Below are 13,623 nucleotides of genomic sequence, written 5' to 3'. Positions count from 1 at the left end.
TACTAGAATAGCACAGAGTGGACAATATAAAATGATAATTCGTATGTTGATAAAAGAAACTGCATAAGTGTTTTCTTGTGTATCTGGCTGTAAACGTGAAAATTCATGGTCCATATCTGACAAAGCGGTTCTTTGCCCACGAAAACTTATGCTCCATAATATCTGTATGTAAAGTGCCACGGGACTTGCTGTTTTTGCAGACACAGACTACCATGGCTACCCCACTGATACTGGTCCACACTTGCTCTGTATAATGTGGATATAGCTGTTGCATAGCTAGTTTTTTTCTAGTAGGCAGAAGTAGAAAGGAAAGATTTGGGAGTATTAGAAACACTTTTCTGGTTTTAATTCTTCTCTTCTCTTTGTGGGTAAATAAGCATAGTTCAGTTAAGATAGAAGCAATTATTTAGTGACTGATCAAAGGATCAAATTTGAAATATTCTACTGCAGAATCCTTGAAACTACAAGGCCAGTTCAGCCGTTCCTCCTCTGAAGGGAGATAAATTGAGTGCCATGCAGTTACTGTACATGAGTCTTTTGACTGAGACCTTTAGAAATGAAGTTCTATCTGCACGGCCTAGACATACTATATACCAGAATCTGTTCACTCCAGAAAGAGAGGGTGTGTGTGTGTGTGTGTGCGTGTGTGTGTGTGTGTGTGTGTGTCTTGACATAAACACATCCACCTTTATACATAGATATATCGTGTGTGTGTGTGTGTGTGTGTGTGTGTGTGTGTATCTTGACATAAACACATCCACCTTTATACATAGATATATCAGTTAAATTCTTCAGGATAAAATATAAATAATACTATTAATACTGGGAAATATTAGTGTCATGTCCTGAGTATCTTAGACCAGTCAGAGTTTAGTTAAGCACACCCATGTTCTAAAACATACACATTGTATATAGTATTTGGTGTTTTTCTCCACCTCCCTGTGAGGGCTCAGTTTATCTGTTTAGTCCCTGAACCTCCAAGGAAGGAGAGAGCCCGCATAGAGAAGGACATCTAAATACTCAGATACCACCACTAAAAGCTGTGGTGCAAAAAGTTACAATTCTAATTGTGGTGGGCAAAAAAAAGTGGCAGCCTGACAAGGGCCCCTGGTAGGTCATTTGTATTTACCTGAACTTCTTTAGGTATTGGGCCATTGCAGCTCTTTTTGGCTGCAGATCGTCGTTCACAGCTAATGGGAGTGGCTGGATGTGGTGTGGACCAGGACACTAATTCCCACCACTCCCATTGGCTGTGAACAGTGATCCATGGCCAACCAGAGATGCAATTTTCCTGATACCTATGGAGGTTCAGGTAAATATACGGCTTTTGGCCCTCCAGGGGCTAACGCTGGTGTACTGTATCCACCTCCCAGGGCCAGTATTTGCCCATGCCTGATATTACTATATTACAAAAGTTTCTTGCCAATATACAAGAAATCCCTATATCACTCTGTATCTAGCAATTGAGATACTAGGGTTATGGGGCCAGAGGGTCAAAGACATTTTAGCACCTAAAAATGAACATCCATGTTTGCTGGATTTCAGAAATGCCTCTACAGATAAGGCACCTTATTCCTACTGAAACATATCCTTGGGCACGGAAATACACTTTTGTAAGGTTGTCCCTCTCAGAATAAACAACATTTTACATTGTAGGGTATCAAAACAACTGTGAAGGGACAGACTGGATCGCAGGGGCATAAGAACAAGATACAGGGCATTTCGGCTTTGGGCTGTTGCTCTGACTGTAACCCAGGTAAGTTGTTCTCAAATTGTGGGTTGGAATCCCAGAGTGAATCACAGCCCATTTTAATGGGGTTTCCAGACTTACACTTACTGGGGCCTAGCAAACCCATTGTCTTGCACCAAAATTGAAGCCCAGGCTGAAGCCAAACCCTGAGGGCTTCAGCCTGGCTGGTGGGGCTCAGGTTACAAGCCTCCCAGCTGGGGTGATGGGGTTTGAACTTCAGTCCCTCCCCACTCCTGGGGTGAGGTAGTAATTTTTGATGTCAGAAGGGACTTATGGTGCAATGAAGATGGAGGACCCGTGACCTAGCTGGTATCAGACAAAAGCCATTACTATCTGAGAAGCAGTTCGGTGACCTAAATTAGATCAGGTAACTCTTTTAATCTACCACACAGGGACCAAATAAAAAAAAAAAAAGCACGTGTCGGAAGCAGTCTCAGGAAGCTCACCCCAGGACAGAGGGGCAGCATGAACCACTCAAGCCCCAATGAGAGTGAGGCTGTAGGTATTGCTTTGGCCCTGTACATCGGGTGAATTTCTCCCTTGGTAAACATGGAGAGTGAACTAGATATGGGCTTTCTACGTAAGGTTCAGACACAACAGCATGGGGCCACTTGTTCTGCTCCCATCTTCTAACTTACTGCTTTATTTGGACTGTGGAGGAAAAGCCTGTCCACCTCTTCTGTGTTTGGGCAAGGCCTAGCTCCATGACCGGAGCTCCAACGTGCTAAAGCAATAAATAAATGCATACAAAATAAATATGAGAAAATCAGTCTCTAGAGCTGCCAAACCAGCACTGTTTCCTACCAGCAGTAAATCTTCTAATGACTGAGTTTTTCTTTTAATAAAGGAAGGAAAATCCACCGCCAACGTCCATTTCTCACTGAAAGAAAAACAAAACATACCAGTGCTGGAAAATTAATTTTGACCCATTTTTGTAAGAAAGTAAACAATGGGGAGTGTAAAATAAGCAAAGAACACTTGTCATAATCTCTGCCAGTCAGTTTGTCAAGAAATGAAAGTAAGTTTGGGACTCGGAGTTCAGCTGAAGTAACCATTCTATTAGCCAACACAAATCAACAAAGCCTCCAAACCTGTGACTTGTATCCACATGTCAAAAGGAGCATCTGCTCCTGTGATTTGCCGAGAATGAAGAATATGGCACATTACAGGGGGAGGTTTATACATGAATCATGAACAAAGGATACAACTCTTTTGAGTGCAGGAGATGTCTGGCTTAGTTTCAATTTAATCTTTGATCTTGTGGCTTTTTTCATTTGAATCCATCACTACAGAGGGCAAGGAGGTGGGGGAGGGGATGGGAGAAAGTGAGTGTTTCATTTGGTTAAAAAAGAAAACCATCTACTGCTGAAATTTATTTAAATTGCAATCTGCAACCCAGAGAAGATGACTATAGCATCAGAGGCACATGTCAAAAGAAATGATAGCAAAGATGTGTCTGCTTTGGATTGCAGACAAACCCTGATTTACTTCTCCATATATTGTCTGTACTTTGTGTAAGTGTGTTGCTCCTGAATGCAAGAAACTAGGAACATTGATTTGAGTCAGGCATAGAGCAGACAGATGTTGTGCAAGTTTTACACACAGCCCTGCAGGAAACAAGTATTAGTCTACCTATTCTCAACACTGGACTTCTGGAGCTAAACTTAGGGCTTCTCACTGTCTCCCACTCAAATTCAAAACTGCTCTTCTTGGTTTTAGACTCATTCTATCCTCTTCTCTTTGGCCCTGTATCTGCCTGTTTTCCACCCTGCTCAAAACCACATGGGAATTTTGGCCTCCTCTCTCTTTCCTTGGGACCCGGCAATTATTTATCACTGCTCTTATGTTGTGCTTTCCCATTTATCTGGAAGTTGGCTTCTCACCTCTTCTCCCACAGAGTTCTTTCTCCTTTAAAACCTTCCTGTTTGCTGTAAGCTATGACCAATTGACCCTATTCATCTTTTCTTTCCCCTTCCCTTTATAATTCACTTGCAAGAAGCATTCTCACTTCTATCGTTTCCCTCTTTGAAATATTAGTTCTCTTTCCTTGCCCTCTCTTCTACCTTGAGCTGCCTTCCTCCTTCTTTTGGTATAAGAGTTACTGTGCTCAGTGCTGCACACTTTATTTTCTGGATTCATTAATTTTGATGTTATGACTGGTAAGGACATTGAGTGTGAGACAGTGAGAAGCCCTGTGTTCAGCTCCAGAAGCCCAGCGTTGAGAATAGCAGGACTAATACTTGTTTCCTGCAGAGCTGTGTATAAAACTTGCACAACATCTGTCTGCTCTATTTAAAGGTCTGTCACAGTGTTGCTGAGAGAGGAGTATAAAAAGAAAGGGAAGCTGGTGGATTTTGGAGGAGGGGAGCAGCGGTTGCAGGGGATGAAGATTTTAGAGGAAACATCAAGAATTCAGTCTGTGTGCACATGGTTTGAATGCTAGCTGCAAGTTGAGGCCTCTCTGTAAATAGTTGTCTTACTAACAAAGACTTTAGTTTTAAAACTATAGAGTCTGTTTATTTGAATACCCAGCATATGGTACATGCTAGATGAAGTTGAAAGGTATATCTTCTCCTTTTTTTCAAAACCTCTTAGTCCCTCCTCCCACAACTACTTCAAGAAACAAAAGACCTTATTGTATTGTGTTTCCAGTCACAATCAATTAATGCCAGAGACTGAAGGCTAAATCTTCAGCCAGTGTACAGTTGTGTTGCTCCACTGAAGTTGATCAAGCCATGCCCATATAAGCTAAGCTGAAGATTCAGATCTAAACCAGAAATGACATCTTTAACTGTGCCGCTCTGAAACACACACACATCTGCATTTATCCTGATGTGCATTTATACAGACAGAAAAACATTTTATGCATTTGAAGACACCATGAATTGAGCAAAAAATGCACAATAGGCTTTTGAGTTTACATATAAAACTGCATTGTGGACTCATTTAGTTAGATTTATTTCACTGCTGCCTCCCATTCTGTACACTCAGCCTAATATCATAAAAATCAAATCTCTCTTATTGAAAGAGCTGATGTCCTCCAAAGAAATACTGAGAATAAAATATCATTAAAAAGTCCTCTCCTTCTCCTTGAAGCAAAATACTAAATGGAACCCTATTTATTTTTAAAGTTATTTTTTTTCCCAGGCAGCTCCACCAGTTGTTTTTACAATATCCTGTGTGCATAGTAAATTTTATAACCACAGATGGCTGTTATTCCATGTGAGTCTGTTTTAGGGGGAAAATAAAAGATAGCACAGCCTAATTGCCAGTAGGTTAGCAAACACTTGTACTAAGTAAATAAAGACAAAGAGATAAAATAATGGAAGATTAGATGATAGAAATCCCCCATTAAGTGGGCTCCTCCTGGACTTGGAACATTAAACTAATGTGGGACATTTGCCAGCACACTCAGTTGACTTGAAATGAGATGGGAACAATTAGTTTATAGAATGATAATATATTAGCAGCCTCTCACTGTCTGCATTAAGGATGGGTGAACCAGTTCACAGCCTATGCTCACCCTTGGACCTTTCAAATTGCCAATGCATGCAAGGTACCACAAAGACCCAAAATACAGGATTAAAAAAAGAAAAAATCATTCCAGCTGCACTTTCACCAAAGCGATTAAGCAGGTGACTATTTTCCAGTCTTAATCAGCCAAGCACTTAAGCATATGTTTCACTTAATGGGAGAACCTTGCCCTATTGTAGTCAACAGGAGCTTTACCTTTGCCTTCAGTGGGGCCTGTAATAGTTTCCTAATACTCTTCATAGTTCAACATATGTTTATCACTTTTCCTAGTTCTGGTCTCTTTAGGGAACTCTAAAATGCTCTGGGATTCATTCTTCTGGTGTGAAGAAGTATTGTTATGGTTTTGCATTTCTAGTATACATAATTTTCCAGCAACAAAAAATTAAAGGCAAAACTAGATTTGTTCAGAATGTTGGCAACTCTGAGATTAAGGTGGGCCATTGTCCAGTGTTCCCTCAATTTTTTCCATCCATGGGTGCAATACAATTTCTTATGTGCGCCAAGACGTGTGGATGTGCACCACTGGTAGAAACACATACTGCCAGCTGTGGTCACTCTGCTAATCAGCTGGGTGAGGCCTGAATCTCTCTCGTGGGTGGCCGTCCAAGTGCTCATCTTATAGGAAACACTGATCATTTCCCTCAGCCTGAGGAACACTTGAGTGATGGTTACTCACATATTGAACCGTCGTCTGAAACATGAACAAAAGTGAACTAGACTTCTTCTTTGTAACTAAATGGGATTACGAATTATTATGAAGTGTTCTGTTTTATGGCAGGAATTTCCCAATTTACGTCATGAGCAGAACCAGCCAAATAATAAGAACAGAAATTAGTGACTGGTTTCATTATTAACCCAAGTGAGTGGACTCTTGTGTTATTTGCTGGGTCATACTAAAGCATCTACTGGGTGTTCAGATAACTAATGGTTCATTTGAGAAAAATGTGGGCAAATGGCAAAAGTGAAATGTATTTTAAACATGAGTAAAAATTAGGCCCCGAAGAATGCTGTAATAGGATGGGCTGCCCTTTTAAGGGCCAGGGAGCAGCTCACCTAGTATTATGGTTTCCAGGTGTGTAGTTTTCAGCCAAACACCCATCTGAAAAGGGACCCTCCCAAGCCTGGCATGATGTTCTCTGAGGGTAGGTCTACACAGCACAGCTATTTTGAAATAACTATTCAAGGATCTACATGATGAAACCAAATTTGAAATAGTGGTTGACTTATTTCAAAAGTGTAAACCTCATTTCACGAGGAATAGTGCCTATTTCATAATTGTTGCTGTTAAGACAGGCCACGTCTACACTAGCCCCATCCTTTCAGAAGGGGCAAGGTAATAAGGAATTTCGGCAGATGCTAATGAGGTGATTCCATGAATATGCAGTGCCTCATTAGCATAATGGTGGCCACACACGATTCATGATCCATAACCAGACAGGGAAACATATCTGACAAGGGTAGAGGTTATCCTGGATACCTTTAGGCAGGCTGGCCTCATGGCAAACCCAGCCAAGTGTGCAGTAGGGTTCACCAAAGCCAAATACCTGGTGTATGTGCTGGGAAAAGGGGTGGTGAAACCCCAGCTGAATAAGCTAGAAGCCATACAACAGTGGACCCAGCCGAGACGGAAGAAACAAGTGTGGGTTTTTCTGGGGGTTGTGGGGTATTACCAGTGATTCATCCCACATTTTGTGACACGGGCCAGCCCTTTAACAGATTTGGTAAAAGGTTGGGGCCTGGACCGAGTCCAATGGTCTGGGGCAGTGGAAAAGACATTTCAGGACCTGTCCAGTAAGGAGTGGCTTAGTTTCTGTAGACTAGCTCCGCACCAATCTACTATATCATCTACCCATTCTCTGTGGGATCTGCCTCTCCTATTCGAACTGTCCATTGTGCCGAATACCAGGGTCTTGATTTTTCATTCGTCATTCATTCTGCAAATATTCCCAAATAGCTGTAGCTTCCTTTTTAAAACCTTCTGCAGCAGGTTCTCTTTTGGCTGTATCTTTCTATATAATTCCTCATTGGTGACGTTTTGCATCCATCCTATTCTCAGAATCTTTCTATAACAATTCCTTTTGAATGCCAATATTCTTCTTTTCGTATCTTTCATTATCACCCATGCCTCACATCCGTACAACATGCTGCTGAATACACACATTTTGAAGACACTCAGCTTTGTTCTTAAGCTAATTACTTTGCTGTTCCAGATCTTAGCCATTGACTTCAAACTTGCTCTTGCTTTCACTATTACAGTCGCTATTTCCTTCTTACTGTCTAGATCATACGTTATGTTGCTCCCCAGATATATGAACTTCTCTACATTTTCTAGTTCAATAACATCGACACTGATCTTCCTACCTATTTCCTTATCTCCAAATACCATTATTGTTTTTTGTTTTATCGATGTTCATAATCAGTCTGTACTGCTTCCCTTCTTCATTTAACCCCTGCACCATTTTTGCTAGCTTCTCCTTGTCTTCCTCAATGATAACTATATCATCCACGAACCTCAAGTTAATTCTTTTCCCGTGCACAGATACCCCTTCTACCTCTTCCTTGATCTTGTCCATCTCTGTCTCCAATTGTGTGATGAAGATACTTGGCGATATTGGATGTCCTTGTCTCGTATTTCTACTTGTTTTAAACCAACATCCCAACTCCTCGCATGTTCTCACTGTTGCCTCTGCATTATCATTGATATCCTTCAACAACCCTATCGGTCTGCTATCCACTCCATATGAATCCAACACCGCCCAAGTCACTTTCTGATCTACACTGTCAAATGCCTTTTGAAAATCGACAAAGCAAGCGTACATGTTCTTGTTCTTTCGTTGAGCTTTTTCCGCCATCAGTCTTAGCGCCAATATCTGCTGTATGGTACTTCTATCTTTTCTGAACCCCGCTTGCTCGTCTGCTATATGTTCTTCTATCTGCGATCTTAGTCTCTCAGTCAGTACCATCATCAGCACATTACCTAGATGACTGTACTAGATACAGATGGCAATCATTCTGTAGCTCCTGCACTCCAATGTACTCCCTTTCTCAGATATTGTCACTAGCACAGATCTTGTCCATTCCTTAGGCGCCTTCCTTTCTTCCCATACTATATTACATAGCCAGTGTGTTTCCTGAATCATACTTTCTCCACTGTATTTGATCATCTCTCCCATGATCTTATCATTTCCAGGGTTCTTGTTGTTTAGTCATTTCACTGCTTTTTCTACTTCCTCCTTTGAAATATTGGTCTCGCTCTCTATGCTCGGTGGAGATGTCTTTCAGTTCTTCAATCAGTCTATCTGAGACACTTGGGTCCAACTGTGCTTAGTATAGATCGGTGCAATATTTTGTCCATTGCTGCACAATCTCCTCCCTGTTCATGAGCACTTTTTTGTTCTCATCTTTGAGCACCATCTGCTTTGGTTGCCATTTCCTATTAATATTCCTAACTGTCTTATACACCTCCCTGGTCTTATATTCGCCGTAATGCCTCTCTTTATCTTCACATTGCTCCTCTAACTATTTCTCTTTATCCTTTCTGGCTGCTTTCCTTACCTCATTGCATTTCACCCTATATTGCTGCCATCTCAGAAACATCTCTTCTGATCTTCAACGCTCTCTTCTCTTGAACCAACTTCAGCATCTCCTGGGTAATCCACTTCTTATTGATCTTTTCTTCTTCTGGAACAGTCTGCTCAATTGCCTCTTCTATAGCGAAGGCTATGCCTGAGACTCTCTTATCTAAGGATTTCTCTGTGGCGATAGTCTTAATCTTCTCTTTGAGCACTGTCCTGTATGCATTCCCTGTTTCTTCCTCACGTAGCCTCACCACATCTCTTCTTTTCTTAAACTTACCTTTTCTTACATTTTCTTTTGAGTTTTATCTTGATGTTTGTGATCACTAGACTGTGGTCTGAGTCTATAGCTGCTCCTTGGGAAGTTCGGCACCACTTGTACTGACGTTATCCATCATCTTCTTATCAAAATCATATTTATCATGTTCTTGGACTTCCTGTCATTCAATCGCCACGTCTAATTCCTACAGTCCTTTTGTTGGAATCTTGTGTTGCAGATCACCATCTCATGCTCTGTAACAAACTCTCACAGTTTCTCACCTAATTTGTTTCTTTCTCCACATCCAAACCTTCCCATGACTCTCTCCCAACCTTCGTTATCTGTTCCAACCTTCTCATTCCAATCTCCTCCAATGATCAACACATCTTTCTTCAGCATCTTCTCCACCATCTTAGTCAAGTCTTTATAGAATAGCCCAATCTCTTCCTCTGTACTGTCCAACGTGGGTGCGTACACCTGAATGATTGAGATGTTGAACAGTTTTACTTCGAATCTTGCTACCACCATTCTTGCACTCACCAGTTTGTATCCTAATAATGCTCTTCTAGCTGTTTTGCTAAGAAGGAATCCAACTCCTGCTTCATGGTTTGTTTCGTTTCCTGACCAAATGACTTCACAACTGCATATCTATCCTGATGCCATCCAATGCATCTCTTCCAGTCCAAGTATATCACATCAGTATCTCTCCATCTCCTTCCGAAGCAGCTCTAATTTTCCAGTTTCCCACAGTGTTCGGACGTTCCATGTTCCAATGGGTAGCATATGTGTTAGCTGTAATTTTCTTTTGGTAGCCAACTTATCGACCCCACCCTGATCGCTCGATTGGTATTGCAGACCTTGTTTATCCGGGCGGCGTCCAAGCCAGCATCTTTTAACATTTAGTTGTACTGGCATCAGATTTCATTCATATCGTTGTTTGATGGTCAGTGCATCTGCACACATCTGACCAACCCTCCTCCTTCATCCAGGCTTGGGACTGGCATGGAGCTCGTAGTGGCTTCATGGCAGAGTTGGAGAGGGACCTGCTTCACCCCAAATCCAGACTGGCCTGTGATGAGAATGGCTCAGTGAAGGAAGAGCCTTGCCTTTGGGAAGTCCAAGGGCAATGAGAGGGGACTCCCTGTGTCTCTGAGAAACAAAAGGAGCTGCCTGGAAGTGCAGAACCCTTAAGGGACGGCCGAGGGGGGTCGTCACAAGACCCTTTCATAACTGAAGGCCAGAAGGCCACACAATTTCAGTCCAGATCAGTATTATTGCTTTAGTTTCACAGTTCCTTCTGGTTTTGTGTTGAAGAATAAACTAATAGATTCCTGAGAAAAAGGCCACAAATGGAACCGGGCATGCCTGATTGTCTCAGGCTGATGATCAGATTTAGCATTTTGTAAGTGGTAATTGCTATTAGTTCTTCCATAACCAATAACCCACGGTTTAAAATATTCAGTCTTCCTTTCAGACAACAGAAACAAAACAAAGACCTGTCATGTACTATGAATATGCAAAATGTACAATTTTCAAAAAAATGATATATTGGAACTTATTGGTATAAACTGCTTGGTGCATACAAATCATGAACACATCCGAAGAAATCAAGCTATTTATGAGATGGAAAAAAGAGTATATTCATGTAATAATTTATTTTTAACAAATAATTGAACTAGAAGTTAAGGAAGATAGATAATAAATGTTTTCTTTCCTTAAACTAGGACAGCATGGTTATTGCTTCTATAATTAAAAACAAAACAAAAAACTCTTGATTATTCTCTGATGCCCACTCAGTGGGGCAGTTACTGTAAAATACTTTAACGAACTAACCATAGCATAAGTAAAAAAGTAGAATGATTTCACACACATATCCTGAAACAATGATATTGCCTGAGTATGGAACTAAAGTCTGTGAAAGCATGAAAAGAAAAAAGAGAATGGAATGAAAAATACTGGATTTTTATGTCATTTTATCATAAAACCTACTGAGATGAATAGTTTGACTTCACAATCAAAACATGCTATAATTGCAAACAGATTCTTTTAAAGGAACAGGGAAGAAAGACAGAGAACACATTAAATACCTGCTGATCACAGCAGGATCATACTTTACTATCTTCCAATCTACACAGTCCTGGTATTGCAGATCAATTCCTGTATCCTTTAATTCAAGCAATGCACATCATTAAGCTGTCCCTGCATCATTATGCTGCTCTAATCACTCTCTAAAGCTACCATTTCAGTAATGTTTACAGTACCCATTTCTCAAAATACACCCTCCCACAAAGCAGTGACCAAATGAGAGGTTGGAGATTCATTCTGGGCATTTTATGTAGATGTAAAACTCTAGGCCAAAGAGCACCCATCTGGAGGTCTGACCACCCTTGGCAAAGATTTAGAGATACAATAACAGAGACTTGCACATTCCAAGCAGCAGCAACCAATCTCTGTCCTGATGTGCCTCCCCCGCCCATAGCTCACACAGCTGGAAGAACCACTAACTGAAAAGTCTGCACTGGGCCTCCTAGAGCCTGAGGGGAGGCAGCAGAAAAATGGGTTGAAGTCCCCAATGTGTTTGATCAACTCTGGGCTGTAACACTATGGCTACGTCTACACGTGCACGCTACATCGAAATAGCTTATTTCGATGTAGCGACATCGAAATAGTCTATTTCGATGAATAATGTCTACACGTCCTCCAGGTCTGGCAATGTCGACGTTCAACTTCGACGTTGGGCAGCACTACATCGAAATAGGCGCTGCGAGGGAACGTCTACACGCCAAAGTAGCACACATCGAAATAAGGGTGCCAGGAACAGCTGCAGACAGGGTCACGGGGCAGACTCAACAGCAAGCCACTCCCTTAAAGGGCCACTCCCAGACACAGTTGCACTAAACAACACAAGATCCACAGAGCCGACAACTGGTTGCAGACCCTGTGCATGCAGCATGGATCCCCAGCTGCGGCAGCAGCAGCCAGAAGCCCTGGGCTAAGTGTTGCTGCACATGATGACCATAGAGCCCCGCAGGGGCTGGAGAGAGAGCGTCTCTCAAAACCCTCAGCTGATGGCCGCCATGGCGGACCCCGCTATTTCGATGGTGCGGGAAGCAGAATGTCTACACGTGCCCTACTTCGACATTCAACTTCGAAGCATGGCGCTACTCCCATCCCCTCATAGGGTTAGCGACTTCGACATCTCGCCACCTAACGTCGATTTCAACTTCGAAATAGCGCCCAACACGTGTAGCCATGACGGGCGCTATTTCGAAGTTGGCGCCGCTACTTCGAAGTAGCATGCACGTGTAGACATGGCCTATAATAGGCACACAACCTCCCACTGAAATCAACTGGGTTATGTCTCCACTAGAGAGTTTTGTCAACAAAATTGGTCAATAAAGTCTGCAGAGCATCTACATTTGCAAGGCATACCGTCGACAGAAAATCGACAGAACATAGCACTTCTGTCAATAGCGTTCTGCTGTTTCTCTATGAGGCAGAAGGCTTCTGTTGACAAATTCTGTCAACAGAAAGACAGTCTGGACATTCCAGGGAGTCCTCTGTCGATAGACAGGGCTTCCGGGACACTGGGAAGCCCTGTCTTTTGTGCTTCTGGGTGGCGATTTTGTCAAGAGAGTGGCTGGGTTGTTCGGCTGCTCTCTGTCAACAGAAGTTTTGTCGGAATATATCTTCCCACAGAAACTTCTTTTGACAAATCATTCCAGTGTAGACATAGCGCTGGAGTTTTGCTACTACCTTTAACAGAAGTAGAAGGAAGTTTCTCACTGTAAGTATAGACCCATTTTGATAGAACAATGTGGGGAAAAAAGAAAAAAAAAAGAAAAAACCCATTTTTAAAAATTCCCAGTTCTATAATTTGTCACAATTTATATTCAATAATTGAAGAAACTGTGGACTCTTCACCCTACCAAAACTGTATATTATCACAGAGAATGCAAACCGTGCACCTTATAATAATTTCTTATTATTTCATTGGTTTAGAGAAACAATTTGATTTTCTTCAGGTCTGTCTTTGAGCTACCAGCCATCAGAATATAATTATTGGAGGAAGAAAGTACATTTTATTCCCAAAAGCTTCTTCATTAGGTAACACATCAGTTTTCACTAGTAAATGAGACACCTTATTTCAGCTAAGAAAAGCAATATACAATATGTATCACTCTATTACATACACAGTTTTAGCATGCCTGATAATAAAAAGACCATGAGGGGATCCCAAAGCTTGCACAGCATATTTATGCATATTAAAGGTGTCATCTGGTAAAAAAAAAATCCTTATCTGTACAAAGAGAGGATGCTGGGAACTAAATTCCAGCACTCCGGTGTGCGGTGTCTGCATTTTATATCAGGCAGTATTAATCCCAGCTCTTTTTCTTTATTTCTTCTCTAAAAGTTGCCAAGAACGTCATGTAAGATTTTAAATCTAAACCCAAAAGAACCTAGTCTGACACTTTAATGATGTTGCCACTGGCCATGGATTTTCA

Source organism: Carettochelys insculpta, chromosome 7 (genome assembly GCF_033958435.1).
Source record: "Carettochelys insculpta isolate YL-2023 chromosome 7, ASM3395843v1, whole genome shotgun sequence".
Taxonomy (NCBI): Eukaryota; Metazoa; Chordata; order Testudines; family Carettochelyidae; genus Carettochelys; species Carettochelys insculpta.
This window is presented reverse-complemented; position numbering follows the sequence as displayed.